This window comes from Bombina bombina, chromosome 2 (genome assembly GCF_027579735.1).
Source record: "Bombina bombina isolate aBomBom1 chromosome 2, aBomBom1.pri, whole genome shotgun sequence".
NCBI classification, from domain to species: Eukaryota; Metazoa; Chordata; class Amphibia; order Anura; family Bombinatoridae; genus Bombina; species Bombina bombina.
Window position 1 is genome coordinate 463,320,444 of NC_069500.1, and position 19,299 is coordinate 463,339,742.

Below are 19,299 nucleotides of genomic sequence, written 5' to 3' on the forward strand. Positions count from 1 at the left end.
CTGAAGCAATAGTGACCAGTTTGATGGAATTTACAGATTATGGGGCATATTTATCAAGCTCCGTATGGAGCTTGATGCCCCTTGTTTCTGAGGAGCCTTCAGGCTCGCCGGAAACAGTAGTTATGAAGCAGCGGTCTAAAGACCACCGCTCCATAACTTGTCCACCTGCTCTGAGGCCGCGGATAGAAATCAACCCGATCAAATACGATCGAGTTGATTGACACCCCCTGCTAGCGGACAATTGGCAAGAACTGCTGGTGCAATGATAAATGCTGACAGCATATGCTCTGTCTCCTAAACCCCCCTCATGATTTTACAACACCCCTCCTTCCCCTACATTCAGACCTCTGTAACACTTTCTGTCTTTTTAGCCATCCTATGTTTTAAGATTTTAGGATATATTTATCAATGTGAGAGCGGACATGATACGAAGTAGTGAATCATGTCTGCTGCACATCGATAAGTGCAGACAGCATACGCTGTCGGCATTTATCATTGCACACGCAGTTCTTGTGAACTACTGGTGCAATTCCGCCCCCTGCATATTTGCGGCCGCTAGCATATTGATCAATATTAAAATTATATATTTTTTTATTTTTTTTTAATGTATTTTTTGTATCTTTTTTTAACCCTTATACATGTTCAGGTCTGAATTTACACAAACTATAGCTTTCAACATTTAATACCAGCAAAAATGAGTGTGGTTGCGATATCCATTTAATGTTTAGGCTGTGCTCAAGTGAAGTTTGGTGCGCAAACCTTTTTCGTATTTACATGCTTTATCATGGACTTGTAATATCAAAGCAGCGAGCTAATGGTTGCATGGTCCGGCAATGCTGGTTACCGTGCATGCTATCATTAGCATTGTGATCTTGCCCAGTTTGTTTTTGATATACTGTTATTTTTTTTTTTTTAAATCAACCCTTTTCCATATGTATTGTAAAAAAATCAGACTTCTGCATCGGACTTGGCTCTATCTTTAGCAAAATAATATGGATTGAATGCATCTTAAGTATAAATGCACAAATGTCACTAATTTCAAATGTAATAACTTATTTCCCTGTAGAGCACTATTGAATATTTTTGTACATTTAAATAAAATAAATAGATGTTTAAATTAATCAGACTCTTGTTCATTTTATTACTACTATTTCTTTTTTAACATTTTTAATTCCATTTGTAAATAAAACTCCAAATAAAATTATATTTTAATAGTAAGAGATTGATCTAGTTTTGGAATTAGCAGATCACATAATTTCTACTTTCAGTGCGGTCAATTTAGGATTATCCTTAAAGAGGGACTTGGAGCCTCAGAGACTAGATCAATGGTGCAGGTACCTAGGTTGACCTATTAGATATGTAACTTTTTCAGTAGAAAGGAATTATGCATTATGATTTAGATGCGGTTTATGGAGTAGGAGACAATATCATAAATGTTTTCTGGGAGATAAATTCTCCCCCCTGAACTTAGTGTCAGAGCCTCTAATATTATCTGATGTATTGGCTATTTGTACCAGCCTGCTGATCTGTCTCATTAGAACGCATTCATATTGTATATTACTAATATGAACAGAAAGATCTAATATATAAATACAACGTTTTTCTATTTAAGTTTAAGCTTGATTAAATCTCTAGAAAGTCTTACAAAAATCCCAGGAGTTTTTAATTCTTGTATTTGTCCCACCACACTTTTGTAGAAGTTTTTTCCATGCATCCAATAAATTACACCTTGTAATTTGAAGATATTTCTGATTGCTAGCTACAGAATAACATATTAGCCAAGTCTAAACGTTTTAAAACTCAAACTTTTTCTTCCATGATTCAGATAGAGTGTACAATTTTAAACAGCTTTCCAATTTATTTCTTTTAGCAAATGTTCTTGAGCTCAGGAGCGTGCATGTATGGCAGAACTATATGGCAGCAGTTCTACAAAAAGTTATACATTAAAAAGACCACTAGATGGCATCACTATTTGCTACCATTTAGTGATCCAGACATTTGCACCCTACTTATTTAGATATCTACTCAACAAAGAATAACAGGACAACAAAGCAAATTTGATAACAGTAGTAAATTAGAAACTTTTTTAAAAATTGTATGCTCTGTCTAATTCATGAAAGAAAATATTGTGTTTTATGTCCTTTAAAAACAAATGCAGCAAAGCATGTGATAATTTGATTTAAATAGCAATCTCCAAACACCATTTCCCCTAATTTAGAGGAGTCAATCCAAGTATGCTTCTGGAGAAGACAAGACAGTCATTATTAGTATACACTGCAGTTACTTTCTGCTGAAGCCAATTAGGGAACAAGATTAACCTTGGGAAGTCTGCAGTGTGCATTTCCATTTCTCAGAATAAGAAAAGTCACAATTTGGAAGGTTAAATAAATAACAAATGTATATTGCAAAGTTATTTAACTAAACATAACTAAATATTTTATTTTCCTTATTTTTTCTATTTTTCATCTCTCTTTTCACTTCCAATGATCGAAATTAAATTGATTGATAATTCCACAGTTTTTAATTGATTAATACGGAATTGTTTAAATTCCCAGTGGCACAGAAGCTGTTTTTTGTGTTTTCTCCTCTCCCCTCTCTACTTTAATATTTCTAAGAAGATAGATTATTCTCTCCTCTTTTACCAATGATATGAAAGTAATGAAGTATTGAAAATAGCTCTCTTATGAGACCTGATATAATTTTTGTTCTTTCACCTACAGAAGGATTGACATTTTTTTTTTTTTACGTGATAATCATTTAAAAAAAAAAAAAAGATATAAATATGTTGCTTTGTATCATGTAGGACATTTTATTGATGAACATATTTCCCTACTCTTCTTTATGTATTAATGATATTTTTGTAATTGTTAATAAACAAAAAAATACTGTCCCTTTAAGCACTTGATTGAGTACCATGTGGTATTTCTCTATCCTCTAAACAAGGAGTAGAAACTGTTTGAAAGATTATTGAGTTTAAGGACTGAAGCCTCAGATACCAATTGCTGTACAACATCAGCAACAAGAAGGGTGGAAAATAAACTATTTCAGTCTTCTCTTTTGTGCGGTTGCACCTTGAAACTTTTTGACAGTTCTAATTAGAAGTTCTTTTTTTTTTACAGTGGAGGAACCAAAGTCACTCCACCGTTGCCATGTCTCCTGGGAAATCTCCTCTGCTGTATTGTCAAAATCTCTTGACAGTGCTGTGTTCTGCTGTGCTTCTGTGAGCCGGAAAAAGAGTTGTGGAGTGAATAATTATTGATGTAATTGGAGGAACGTCAGTGTTTTACCTACTCAGCAATGCTTGAGGGAGGGTTGCATTGCTCAGAAAAATAATGGTCTAGTCTGCACAGAGCAAACAGACTATTTATCATGAAAAGCATTTCATGTGCTAGGGTAATATTTATGGCTATACAATCAATAACGCTTTTGTAACAAGATAATATGTTTAAAGGGACATTAAATGTCCTGAGATTGTACTATAAAGTATTTTATTGTGAGTAGTAAAAATCTTGAAGTATACAATAATTATGCCTTTTTTCCCCTTTCGCTGTAATTTAACTCTAAAAATTAAGCTTTCCCATTCCAGTGGAAGTGCAAGCCTAAGACTTAACTTTGCTATATTCCACACAGCCATCAGCTGCAAATGGGCTTCAGCAGAGAAGCAAACCTAGGCTACAACATGGTACCCATTTCTCTAAATTTACTTTTAAAACTAATATAACTTTAAAAAAACACACACACACACACTTATAAATATATATATATTTATATATAAGAACTTCAAAAACTAAATAAATTTGTAGCAGATATAAATAATGGGAACCTTATACACTAGTGTGTAACAGAAGCTGTGTAGAAATCTAGATAATACTAGAATTCTCAATAATAAGCGATCCCCATAATTACGAAACCGTTTTTTTTTTGTACTTGCCAAACTGTGGAGATTTTAAAACATTAAGTAATGATACAGTCCACAATTATAAAATAATCAATCTTGAAAAGTTCAGAACGTTGCGCTACAATTGTGTATAATCAAAGCGCTTGAATGAAAGTTCTTGCAGGCAAAAGAAAACCGTAGGGAGAAGGCTGTAATGTGAAGTGTCCCTACTGTAAACCCTTAGAGCCAATGCACAATCCAGGTGTGCACAATGAATTGAAATATACCTTCAAAGTAGGCGGACCAAGCCAGTTCTTTCGATGTGTAGGTATCAGACAGCGTCCTCCGAAGATCCTCGATAGGCTAGAGCCCTCAAGTTCCGACGGAGGGAGATTACTGTGTCCTCGTATCTATTCGTCCTCAATCGACCAAACCTCTGACGTCAGAGTAGTGTGCTGTGTCGCACAGGAGGTCCGCTATAGGATGTCAAGCGTGAGGGAAGTGTGCAGCGTCGCACGGAAGATGCGCTGGGACATACCAGGTGTCCACTGGATCCTAGGTAAACGGCTCTTTAGGTCTGGATACTGGCTCCGGGTGACAAACAGCCAAGGCGGTATCTCATCCGCTGAATATGGAAATGGATAATCCCTAAAGAATAGGACAAAAGAGGCTGAGAAATCATTCACAGCTGGTTCAACAAAGGTTTATTGAGCAAAGGTGCTAGTACATAAGGTGAGAGCAAAGCCTTAACACCAGACGCGTTTCGCGCATGCGTACATGCGCTTCATCAGAGACGCATGTACGCATGCGCGAAACGCGTCAGATGTTAAGGCTTTGCTCTCACCTTATGTACTAGCACCTTTGCTCAATAAAACTTTGTTGAACCAGCTGTGGATGATTTCTCAGCCTCTTTTGTCCTCCTCTTTGGGGATTATCCATTTCTATATTTATATATATATATATATATATATATATATATATATAAGTTGTTGTTTTATTCTTTAATACTTCAATAAAGGATTTTTTCCTAAAAGAAACAGTGCTGGGAGTATTCTATTGCTCTGTTTGTATCTTGGGGACTGCAGGACCCTTTTTCTCCCGTGCACTATATATAGTTGGACTGGATTTGGCTATATAGTGCTGTACCTTCACTCGCTTGTTGATAGATAGATATACATATATATCTTTACTCTTACACCTCTGCCCTTCGCTTAGCTAAGCAAACCTACTTCTCTTCTCTTATATCCACTCACTCTTCAAACCCTAAAAGACTCTTCTCCATTTTCAACTCTCTCCTCTACCCACCTGCACCACCCCCCTCATCTGCATTCAGTGCTCAAGACCTTGCTGACTATTTTTTCAATAAAACACTTGCCATCCGAAAAAACATCCCAACACAAACCTGCAATCTCCCAACTTTACTCCCAGTCACCCCCTCTGCCACTCTCTGCACCCTCCTCCCAACCACTGAGAGTGAAGTGGCTGCCCTTTTGTCTTCCTCACACCTCACTACCTGCCCACTTGACCCTATTCCTTCAAATCTAATTCCTCCTCTGTCTCCCACCATCACTCCGGCTCTTACTCACATATTCAACATATCCCTTTCTACCTGCTCATTCCCTGCCTCCTTCAAACAAGCAAAGGTCACCCCCATCCTCAAAAATCCCTCCCTTGACCCTAACCCCCTCAAACTACCGCCCCATATCACTACTCCCGCTAGCTTCAAAATTCCTTGAAAAACTAGTTTTTGATCACCTAACCCAATTTCAGTCCTCCAGCTCATTGCTTGACCCCCTGCAATCTGGCTTCCATCCCCAACACTCAACTGATACTGCCCTCAACAAGGTTACTAACAATCTCCTTTCTGCTAAAAACAAAGGCTGCCTTTGACACTGTTGACCATCCCCTTCTCCTACAGACTCTTAGCTCTCTTGGGCTCTGTGACACTGCCCTCTCCTGGATTCACTCTTATCACTCTAACAGATCCTTCTCTGCCTCTTTTGCTGGTGACTCCTCCTCTCTATTGCCTCTGTCTGTTGGAGTACCTCAAGGCTCTGTCCTGGGTCCTCTACTCTTCTCTATTTACACTTCTTCACTGGGTAAACTTATCAACAGCTATGTCTTCAGCTATTACCTCTATGCTGATGATACCCAGATCTACCTTTCCGCCCCTGCACTCTCTCCTTCTGTCAATTCTCACATCAGCGACTGCTTATCTGGCATTTCCTCCTGGATGGACTCTCACAACCTAAAAATAAACATGTCCAAGACTGAACTACTTCTAATTCCCCCCTCTAACTCTACTCCAGTCTCTAATTTTTCTATCACTGTTGGCGACACCACTATCTCCCCATCACCCCAAGTCCGCTGCCTCAGAGTCACGCTTGACTCAAATCCTTGAAATCATTCCCCACATCCAATTGCTCTCTTCATCCTGCCGCAACCTTCTACACAATATCTCCAAAATGTGTCCATTTCTAAGTGCTGAAACTACTAAACAGCTAATCCACTCCCTGGTAATTTCCCGACTTGACTACTGTAACAACTTACTAACTGGCCTCCCTCTCTCCCGCCTCTTTCCCCTCCAATCAATCCTAAATTCATCTGCCAGGCTAATCCACCTCTCTCGACACTCTGTTTCTGCTGCAAGTCTCTGGTGATGGTAGAGGATGCTTCTTGCATCCTCTACCATCACCTCCTCTCATGCTAGACTACAGGACTTCTCTTGTGTGGCACCAACCCTCTGGAAAGCACTTCCTCGAGCTGTCAGACTTGCCCCTAACCTCTCCTCCTTTAAGCGTTCCCTAAAGACCTTTCTGTTTAGGGAAGCTTATCACCCGACTTATTAACAAACTAACTTCACTTAACTAACAGTTACCCTCTATCTCCTCAATAATATCATTCTCACCTTTGCAGTCCCCACCTCATGTTTCCCATCCTCCTACCCCTCTAGATTGTAAGTTCCCCCGGGAATAGGGCCCTCAATTCCCCCTGTATTTGTATGTAAAATGTTGTCTCTTATCGTATTGTTTCTCTATTGTACTGTTATCCTTGTACCCATGGGCAGCGCTGCGGAATCTGTTGGCGCTTTATAAATAAAGAATAATAATAATAATATATATACTATTTATATATATATGTGTATATGTGTATACATGTATATAAATGATCAAGAGCCACATTCACTAGAAATTACAGAACAGATTTTTTTTTTACACAATACTAGGAGAATGGAGAAAATAGTTCTTTGTATATTATAGCTTTAGGAAAATTAGCAAAAAATACCAACTTAGGGGTTAATAATTGAAGGTAGGTGTCGGCGATGTTAGGGAGGGCAGATTAGGAGTTAATACTATTTATGATAGGGTTAGTGAGGCGGATTAGGGGTTAATAACTTTATTATAGTAGCGCTCAGGTCCGCTCGGCAGATTAGGGGTTAATAAGTGTAGGCAGGTGTCGGCGACGTTGAGGGGGGCAGATTAGGGGTTAATAAATATAATCTAGGGGTCGGCGGTGTTAGGGGCAGCAGATTAGGGGTACATAGGGATAACGTAGGTTGCGGCGGTTTACGGAGCGGCAGATTAGGGGTTAAAAAAAATATGCAGGGGTCAGCGATAGCGGGAGCGGCAGATTAGGGGTTAATAAGTGTAAGGATAGGGGTGTTTAGACTCGGGGTACATGTTAGAGTGTTAGGTGCAGACGTAGGAAGTGTTTCCCCATAGGAAACAATGGGGCTGCGTTAGGAGCTGAACGCTGCTTTTTTGCAGGTGTTAGGTTTTTTTTCAGCTCAAACAGCCCCATTGTTTCCTATGGGGATATCGTGCACAAGCACGTTTTTGAGGCTGGCCGCGTCCGTAAGCAACTCTGGTATCGAGAGTTGCATTTGCTGTAAAAATGCTCTACGCTCCTTTTTTGGAGCCTAACGCAGCATTTGTTTGAACTCTCGATACCAGAGTTAATTTTATGGTGCGGCCAGAAAAAAGCCCGCGGAGCGTTAACAGCCCTTCTACCGCCAAACTCCAAATCTAGGCCCTAGTAAGTTCTTTCATGATTCAGACAGAGCACAACAATTTAAACAGCTTTCAAATGTACTTCTTTCTCTTGGTATCCTTTATAGAAAAGCATATCTAGATAGGATAAGAAGCTGAAAGCTAGCTAGCGATTGGTAAATATATATATATATATATATATATATATATATATATATATATATATATATATATATATATATATATATACCTCATGTGATTGGTTTACCAATGTGTTCACCTAGTTCCTAGCAGTGCATTTCTGATACTTCAAGAAAGTAATCCAAGAGAATGAAGCAAAATTGATAATAAAATTAAATTGGAAAATTATTTACATATGTATTTTCTATCTGAATCAGGAAAGAAAATGTTTGGGTTCAATGTAGCAATGATTCTAAAATGCTGCCACAGTTTGGTTAACTTAGATCAGCTGATTGTTGTTTGTCAGGGTTAATAGCTACAATATATTAATAATTCAACAGTGTATTTATCTGTGTGTATCATATCTTTACCACTGGGGATGTTTTCTTTAGATTAACCCTTTAAATATGACGTTCCTGAACACATTGATTCTTACTATTTAGGGGAACCATCAAAATACAATCTATTTAGATTAACCCTTTAAATATGACGTTCCTGAACACATTGATTCTTACTATTTAGGGGAACCATCAAAATACAATCTATTTATTAATATACACTCACACGTTGTTAAACAAATACTTGTACATTAGAACAGTTATATGTAGCTGTAGTTCCATCCCATCACACAGCATATGTGTATGCATCTTTATTAGGTAGCTGAAACGACAGTTGATAAAAATAGTACCTTGGAGCAGTTTATAAATGTGTCAAATTTTTTATTTTGTACTCGTCAAACTATGGCTGTAGATAATTTGCACACAGATTTTATTGAGCTCATTAATGGCTCTCAGTGTGTTACAACTTACAAGTAGTCTAAAATGTTTGACAGCGTCTCCTTGGTGTAAAGTGTTAAAATGCCCTTTACAATATTAAACACATCTTAACTATGTAAAACACATTCTGTACAAGAAATTATTAATTAAGAATTATGACTCATGTTTTGCTAATAAAAGGTGCCCAAATAAACATAAATGTTTCATATATTAAATAATGATATGTGATTTATAAAATAAATAAAACCAATAAAAAAAATATATTTAAGGGGCAAAAATGTGCAAAAGGAAATTGCTGTAATGTGTTTAGAACATTTTATTATTGCACTAGTACTTGCATATGACTAAGGGCCAGATTACAAGTGGAGCGCTAATTAAAGCTCCCGCTCTAGCGTTAACTATGCTTGAAGTAAGCTTTTTGCGCTTGTCAAGTTGTGCTTGTATTATAACCTGATGTACACAAAAAGCAGAACTTACAATATTATGTGCGCATTCACGTATACCCTGATAGAAGTCAATGGAGAAACAAAGTGGAAATATATAATTATATATAGGTATATACAGATTTATATAGGAATATCTATTTAGAAATACAATGCACTTATATATGTGTGTACGTATATATATATATCAAAATAAAAAACTTGCAAACACATTAAAACCCCCACCCCCAATTAGGACCAAAAAAACGCCAAATGGTAGTCATGTTAACCACCCAGTCATATAGTAAACAAACAATGTGTATATCATATTACCAAAAATCTGTCTGAGCATGGTTATAAGTGAGAAATTGTGACATATAAAAGTTAACCAGAACTACACAAATACAAAACATTAATGAAGGAACAAATGTGATGATATAAAATAAACTTAAAGACAGATTTGGTCGTGAACATCAGCCACCGGCCCCTGACTCCTGCCGAACAAAGCCTTCTTAATAAGGGTTTAAGCTTTGTCCCCACTCGTAGAAATGACAAATTTGATGTCTATATTGATTGCCAAAAATTCTAGACATCTTTGAGATTAAAAGAATTTTTTAAAGATACAGGTACCCAGGCATCAAGCCATCCTTTCAAGTGCAAAAGTTCTTTTGATCCACACAACCTGAATACAAGTATAAAGACTTTCATGATATTGGTTTCTCAGGATATCAATAGTATGGAACAGGTGAAATACCTCTCTGAAGATGAGAAGCAAGCCAGTACATCCTTGTCCTCTGACCCTGACATTGTCATAAGGGCAGTGGACAAGGGCAGGTCGGTAGTAGTCCTTGACTATTCCTATTATCAGGAGGAGATATTCGAGCAGTTGAATGATTTAACCACCGATTTGCCATTGAAGCATGATCCAACAGGGCAGTTTAAAAGTATCATTGATGAAGCTGTAACAGAGGGTTACACATCAGGATGGATTGATAAAAATACTTCCAAATATTCAAAGTTGGATTTTCCATCCTGTCCAATACTGTACACGCTGCCAAAAATCCATAAGAACATGGAGACACCCCCGGGGAGACCGATTGTCTCAGCACGCAATTCAATCACGTCTATATTAGCAGTTTTTGTTGACCATTTTCTGCAACATTTGGTAAGAAACATATAATCTTATTTATGAGATTCATCTCAGTTAATTAAAGAAGTCATGGATTTACACGTTGAAGATACATGGATCCTCGCAACTGCTGATGTTAACAGCTTATATACAGCTTATATAACATCATACCACATGAAAGTGGCAAATTATGCGCAATTATGCGAGTCATCAGACTCGCCAGAAAATTATGCGCAATTAATTAATTAAGAAACAGCATTTATGAAGCAGCGGTCACAAAGACCGCTGCTCCATAACCTGTCCACCTGCTCTGAGCAGGCGGACAGACATCGCCGGAAATCAACCTGATCGAGTACGATCGGGTTGATTGACACCCCCCTGCTGGCAGCCCATAAGTCTTGTGAGCTGCTGGTGCAACTCTGAATACGGCGAGCGTATTGCTCGCCGTATTCAGCAAGGTTTGGCGGACAGCACACAACGACCTAAATTTACCACAGTGTATAGTCCAACCATAAGTAATCTGGGTAGGAGACTTAAAGGGACAGTAAACCCAAAAATGTTCTTTCATTATTTAGATAGAGAATACAATTAAAAAAAAGTTTCCAATGTACTTCTATTACCAAATTTGCTTCGTTCTCATGTTATTCTTTGTTGAAGGGCTACCTAGGTAGGTAGTGTGCACATGCCTGAAACACTACATGACAGGAAATAGTGCTGCCATCTAGTGCTACTGCTAATGTATTTCATTGTTGCAAAACTGCTGCCATATAGTGCTGTAGACACGTGCACACTCATGAGCTTACATTCCAGCTTTTCAACAAAGGATAACAAGAAAACAAAGAAAATTTGATAACAGAAGTAAATTGGAAAGTTGTTTAACCTTTTGAGTGCTAAGCATGTTCCCACCTGGGTGCTAAGATTTTTTAAGTTTTACTTTTTCAGACCCCCAAGACTTACACTGTTGGAAAGGTTAGACAATTACCTTTTCAATGGTGGGTCTTGGGGGTCTGTACCTGCTTAGATACCTGAGATACAGGCTTCTAAGCAGCATGCCCCCTGCTCCTATACTTAACATTGTTAAGTATAAATAAAGTTGCGCGGTAACATCATCACGTTATTGCGCGTGATGTCACCATGCAAAACGGGAAGCCCCGGCAATGCCTGTCACTATACAGGCACAATTTCTGGGGTAAGAGCGGGTGGGAGCCCCCAGATCTCCCTCAAGGTGGGAGAGTGCTAGTGATAGCTCTGAGCCGTCATTAGCACCAGAGTGGGAAACTCTGTGACGGCTCAAAGACGTCATTAGCACTCAAAGGGTTAAAATTGTATGTTCTATCTCATTCATGAAAGAAAAAATTTGGGTTTTATGTCCCTCTTACCTGCATTGGAACATCATCAAGAGTGACTCTACTCTTCCATTTGATAAATGGCAGCATCCCGGGGTGGGCTACAAAAGGAATAAGAATCCCCTCCCACTGCTACAGAAAAGCAAATTGAAAAAGGGTTGCTTTATATGTGCAGGGTGCACGACATGTAGTGCACTGGTACCTGGCTCCACCTTTGGTCATCCACATACCAACAAGAGATTCACGATTCGACACTTTATTACCTGCACCACCACTCATGTGATATATTTGCTTAACTGTAGCTGCGGGAGATTTTATGTTGGCAAAACCTCTGATGACGCCCGAGTAACAGATCAGCTATCAGGAACGCCATAAAGAATAAGAAGAGTGACCAGCCAGTGGCAAGGCATTTCCTTGAGGCCAGCCATACGGTAAATTACCTATGATTCATCTTGAATATAGACCATGTCTCCTCTCTGAAACGTGGGGGTGATTGGAACAAGATAATCCTGCAAACAGAAGCAAGATGGATTCACAGTTTGAATACTGTGCAACCGAATGGACTGAATACGGTTATAGACTGGCACTGCTTCTTAGGATATCTTGGTTCTTTTGCCTTGACAATGAGGGTCTATGATCGTTTACATTTTATATGAGAGCCTCTTATGATTTTTGGATCTGTTTTACCACAGGAACCTTACTGGTCACTTTCTCCAATATACCTAGGGGTACTAGAGAGGATAGTTGGTATTACTCTTGTGCGCAATTTCTGAAGGGTTCATTTTTCTTATTTGAACCTTTTAACCTTGTAACATAGTATTCTTTCCCCCTTCTCTAACTTGATTATACTCCTCTTTTCTCTAACTTGATAATATGGCCCAGGTGTCTGCTACCTATTTTCAGCTTAGATTCCATTCCCTGGACAAGACCTTCTTGCGTATTGCCCACCCAATGTGTTATATCTTACTGGCCAGGGTTACTAAGATTCCCCATCTTCATGCAGATTTATACACTTTAGGTGGTATTCAAGTGGTAGAGTTAGGGGGTTTCTAACAGCAGGGCCTCTGGGATATTAATATTGTATGGTGAGTACATGATTAAATAACCAATCTCTTCTGTGCTTAACCTGTTTAGAGGCTAAGTTTTGCTATGACAGAGCATCACCGGTCGGACCCACCCACCTGATCCGCTCTTTTGATTGGGTGGTTTCCCTAGTGGAGTACACTATGGTATTGAATGATGCGTTACCATAGCAACTCAGATGCAGGCTTTGGAGTGGGTAAGGATGACACGTGACTCACCTCTTCCTGCAGGCCAGTGGGACTCTTTTTATGGTGTGTATCATCCTGGCCCTGTAAGTAACTACTTATTAACTTATGTACACATATTGGGCTCAAGTTTGATACATTTTGCTCATAGAGGGTTATGAAACTCAGCATCATTCTGTAAATATGTTATCCAAGCTTTAAACGGCATGTTGTTTTTATGCTGTGGTCTAAGTCAGACACTCTATGAAATTTTTGCATTCTTTGCATTTTCTGTCTTTAAAGGGACACTCAGGTCAAATTAAAAGTTCATGATTCAGATGCAGTTTTCAATGATCTTTCTACAAATCATAGCTGTATAAAGCCACGGATACAATTTGATACAATACATCTTAGCTGTACAAATCACAGCGATCTTTCAACAGACTGTTCAGCTACACATCGTTATTAACGATATCTAAGGTACTGCTGCCATAAACAGCCATACCAGAGACTTTTATTTTTTGAAGCTGCTATAATTCTTATTGGGGATTCATACGAATCCCAAACACTTCTTTATGTTTTTAATACCTATGTGTTGAATAGCTATATATGTTTTTTTATATGTTTTTTTATATTTTACAGTTCCGACACTACACATGTTAATTATGTGGATATTTTACCATAAAATAAATTTGTAATTTATATCTAAACATACTGTTTTTTTTACTTAGGTGCTTTATAAATCCCTATTGTACACTACCCCTCCCAACTTTAACAGGCCAACCAGCCTTATATTATCCCAAAACACCAGTCAGTTTTGCTCTCTAGCAGAGCGCTAACCCACAGCTCCCTACTGTTTTCCTAGTTCATTACAACAATTTTTGGAGAGATTAATGTGGTATTTTTGGGTTTAGCGTATAATCTGACCACTGAGTAGCTCTCATACACACATCCATTTTCACATTTTTCAGATGCAGCATGTAATTTTAAACAACTTTCTAATTTACTTCCATTAAAAAAAATGTGCACAGTCTTTTATATTTATACTTTTTGAGTCGCCAGCTTCTACTGAGCATGTGCAGGAATCCACAGAATATACTTATATGCATTTGTGATTGGCTGATGGCTGTCACATGGTACAGGGGAGTGGAAATATACATAACTTTGAAATTTGTTAGAAAAAAATCTACTACTCATTTGAAGTTGAGAGTAAGTGATATTGTGTTGTCTTGTTATCATGCATTTGTTGATTATGCAAATCTACTGTATTTACTGGTCCTTTAAGCTTATTTCATATCATCACATTTGTTCCTTCATTGATGTTTTGTATTTGTGTAGTTCTGGTTAACTTTTACATGTCATAATTATTCACTTATAACCATGCTCAGACAGATTTTTGGTAATATGATATACACAATGTTTACTATGTGACTGGGTGGTTACCATGACTACCATTTGGCATTTTTTGGTCCTAATTGGGGGTGGGGTTTTGATGTGTTTGTATTATAAATTGTTTGCAATGTTTATACACTGTATCTAAAGAAGGGGATACTTTGTCCCCGAAACGTCACTACTTTTCACAGTAAAAGATTAATTTTGAAAAAGACCAGAGAGTGCAGGTTTTTTGTTTTGCTGTATTCATTATGTACTAGCACCCCGGCAGTTGTTGTATTAGGTGAGAGTGCTCTCCATTAATACTATATATATATATATATATATATATATATATATATATATATATATATATATATATATATATAAATATATATATATATATATAAATATATATATATATATATATATATATAAATCAATGTAAATATTTGCATAGGAAATTAGCAAGATTCCCCACTTGCTTTTTCCCAGAAATACCTCATATACAATGTTACCAATGCACAAGAGGATTCTGGGTAAGGTATGCAAATTAGATATGCAAATTCTCAGGTTTTTTGCTTCAAAATACTGTTTTAACACAGTGATACTTTTAACAGGATTATTGCAGCAAACCAGAAATCACTCACTAGACAGCCTGTTTCGTTCTTTTTGGAACTCATCAGTAGGAGATATATTTCTGGTTGCTGCATTGGTAAAGCTACTTTCAAGGTTAAACCTTTGCAAATATTTACATTAAATTAATTTTGAGACATGGAGGATTTTAATTTTAGTTTTTTATCTCCCCCCATAATTTTAATGAATTTTGGTTTAACCTTGAAAGTAGCTTTACCAATGCAGCAACCAGAAATCTATCTCCTACTGATGAGTTCCAAAAAGAACGAAACAGGCTGTCTAGTGAGTGATTTCTGGTTTGCTGCAATAATCCTGTTAAAAGGATTGCTGTGTTAAAACAGTATTTTGAAGCAAAAAAACTGAGAATTTGCATATCTAATTTGCATATCTTACCCAGAATTCTCTTATGCATTGGTAACATTGTATATGAGGTATTTCTGGGGATAAGCAAGTGGGGAATCTTGCCTAGATGTGCTAATTTGCTATGCAAATATTTACATTGATTTAATTTTGAGACATAGAGGATTTTAATTTCAGTTTTTTATCTCCCTCCATAATTTTAATGAATTTTGGTTTAACCTTGAAAGTAGCTTTACCAATGCAGCAACCAGAAATCTATCTCCTACTGATGAGTTCCAAAAAGAACAAAACAGGCTGTCTAGTGAGTGATTTCTGGTTTGCTGCAATAATCCTGTTAAAAGGATCGCTGTGTTAAAACAGTATTTTGAAGCAAAAAAAATGAGAATTTGCATATCTTACCCAGAATTCTCTTGTGCATTGGTAACATTGTATATGAGGTATGTCTGGGAAAAAGCAAGCAGGGAATCTTGCCTAGATGTGTTAATTTCCTATGCAAATATTTACATTAATTTAATTTTGAGACATGGAGGATTTTAATTTCAGTGTTTTATCTCCCCCCATAATTTTAATGAATTTTGGTTTAACCTTGAAAGTAGCTTTACCAATGCAGCAACCAGAAATCTATCTCCTACTGATGAGTTCCAAAAAGAACGAAACAGGCTGTCTAGTGAGTGATTTCTGGTTTGCTGCAATAATCCTGTTAAAAGGATCGCTGTGTTAAAATAGTATTTTGAAGCAAAAAACTGAGAATTTGCGTATCTAATTTGCATATCTTACCCAGAATTCTCTTGGGCATTGGTAACATTGTATATGAGGCATTTCTGGGAAAAAGCAAGCTGGGAATCTTGCCTAGATGTGCTAATTTCCTATGCAAATATTTACATTGATTTAATTTTCAGACATTGAGGATTTTAATTTCAGTTTTTTTATCTCACCCCATAATTTTAATGAATTTTGGTTTATATATATATATATATATATATATATATATATATATATATATATATATATATATATATATATATATATATATATACTGTTTCCATTAGCCTGTGGCCCAGCACTCCAACCTGGGTGGTGTATGGTAGACCTGGGTGCAATCCTCAAAATTAAGAAGTATATGAATCCATGTAGAAAAGGGCACTCTCAGGATTTGTACATAAACCCAATTATTCATTTATTGAAAATATCAACAGAACATGGTCGACGTTTCGGCCCTCATTCAGGCCTTCATCAGGACATATATAATCTGAAAATAAACACAAAACATCAAAAACTACTAAAGCGAATACCTAAAAGTGAACAAACAACAGAACTACCCATCACCAACCTATACATAAATGGTTAAAAACAATATCAGAAGAATTCTGCAATTTACCAAAAGGGACAGACAGTAATAGCCAGTGCCACATTTCAGTTATGTAAAGACAGTCAAACTATCAAGCCCATGCCTAACAAGAAAAACCGATACAGAACAGGTTATGTAAACAGCCACGCTGAGTAACAAGATAAAACCTTCAAGCATTACCACAGTACCATGTTGCAAGACAAGACCTAGTTAGCGTGGGTAAAAACTTATTAATAGAGGTACGCCAATTGAGTATAGATAACTAAACAGAATATGAGTCTATGTGTAAACCAACTATGTGGTATCCCCCAGGAACAACCCAGAGGGAGATAATAAATGATATGTGAAGACATGAACAACTCATGTTGTAACCAATAAGAAAGGAAAAAAGTTAAAAACCAAATACAGGGAGATCTACCCGCCCAAAATATACAGTCAGCGTGTTCAACCCTGAAGACAAAAAAATATATATATATAGTCTGCATGCACAGACTTACACACCAATGCTGTCTAAAAGAGAAACCACAGGGGACTCCTCAAATTGATCTAAAAGCAAGAGGTACACATGCTTTGTGCCCAGCAAGCTCAATATGTCTGACCACATCAAATTCAAAACAGTGGCAGTACTGTCCATTAAGCACCAAATCGTAACATACTAATATCTGTCTATACTGAGTGTTATCAACATCAAATAGGAACAGACATAAAACAGTGGCAATACTAACAATAGCGCATCAAAACATTTGCATGATAGATGTGTCAATCCAGAAAGCGCCATAAGAACCATATAAATAGTCATCCGAAATCCAGCATTGCCATTTGAGTGCAAATGTATAGTCACAAAACACTGAGTAACGGAAAATATCGCCAAACAGCACAATGACACCTATCTACCACTTGTGAATCAAAACCGCAGACTATACACCAAAAATCAACCCAATGGTAACAAACATAGCTCAGCACACACCGCTGTAGAAAACTCATAATGGCTATTAGATAATGCTTCCCTCTAAACAGGCTCACTGGGAAATTGGTAACCCCTAAAGAGGCTGTGTACACAGAAGAATGATACAAAACAATGTTCCGGCATTTCACCATAACATCAAAGAAAACGCTTAGGACATAAAAATCACACTGAGAGACAGATATTACGGCATACCTTGAATCAGCTGTGCAGCAGAGCTCCCAGTCAGAAAAAAGGCGTGTATGCTGACTCAGTCATATGCCAGTTTAAATACCGGAACAAGATTCACCTCTGAGGCTTTGATAGGGTGATCCCGCAATGCACGCACCTGTTGCGTATAGTATTATGACAGCGGATCATGCTGTACTAAAATACCTGGGCAAACTATATGGACCATCTGACATGATATGTGTCATTGGTAAACACCCAAACCGGGCACAGAAGGATGGATAGCCACCAATGGTTAATACCAAAGAACGGATATAACCCTAAAGCGGGGTAGCCCAGTAGTATGCATAGCAAAAGCTTAGATATAAAGATATAAAAAGACAACGGCCTAGATTTGGAGTTTGGCGTTAGCCGTGAAAACCAGCGTTAGAGGCTCCTAACGCTGGTTTTAGGCTAACTCTGGTATTTGGAGTCACTCAAAAAAGGGTCTAACGCTCACTTTTCAGCAGCGACTTTTCCATACCGCAGATCCCCTTACGTCAATTGCGTATCCTATCTTTTCAATGGGTTTTTTCTAACTTCGGTATTTAGAGTTGTGTCTGAAGTGAGCATTAGAAATCTAACGACAAAACTCCAGCCGCAGGAAAAAAGTCAGTAGTTAAGAGCTTTCTGGGCTAACGCCGGTTTATAAAGCTCTTAACTACTGTGCTCTAAAGTACACTAACACCCATAAACTACCTATGTACCCCTAAACCGAGGTCCCCCCACATCGCCGCAACTCGATTACATTTTTTTAACCCCAATCTGCCGACCGCCAACTACGTTATCCTTATGTACCCCTAATCTGCTGCCCCTAACACCGCCGACCCCTATATTATATTTATTAACCCCTAATCTGCCCCCCTCAACGTCGCCTCCACCTGCCTACACTTATTAACCCGTAATCTGCTGAGCGGACCACACCGCTACTATAATAAAGTTATTAACCCCTAATCCGCCTCACTAACCCTATAATAAATAGTATTAACCCCTAATCTGCCCTCCCTAACATCGCCGACACCTAACTTCAATTATTAACCCCTAATCTGCCGACCGGAGCTCACCGCTATTCTAATAAATGTATTAACCCCTAAAGCTAAGTCTAACCCTAACACTAACACCCCCCTAAATTAAATATAATTTTAATCTAACGAAATTAATTAACTCTTATTAAATAAATTATTTCTATTTAAAGCTAAATACTTACCTGTAAAATAAATCCTAATATAGCTACAATATATATTATAATTACATTGTAGCTATTTTAGGATTAATATTTATTTTACAGGCAACTTTGTAATTATTTTAACCAGGTACAATAGCTATTAAATAGTTAAGAACTATTTAATAGTTACCTAGTTCAAATCATTACAAAATGACCTGTAAAATAAATCCTAACCTAAGTTACAATTAAACCTAACACTATACTATCATTAAATTAATTAAA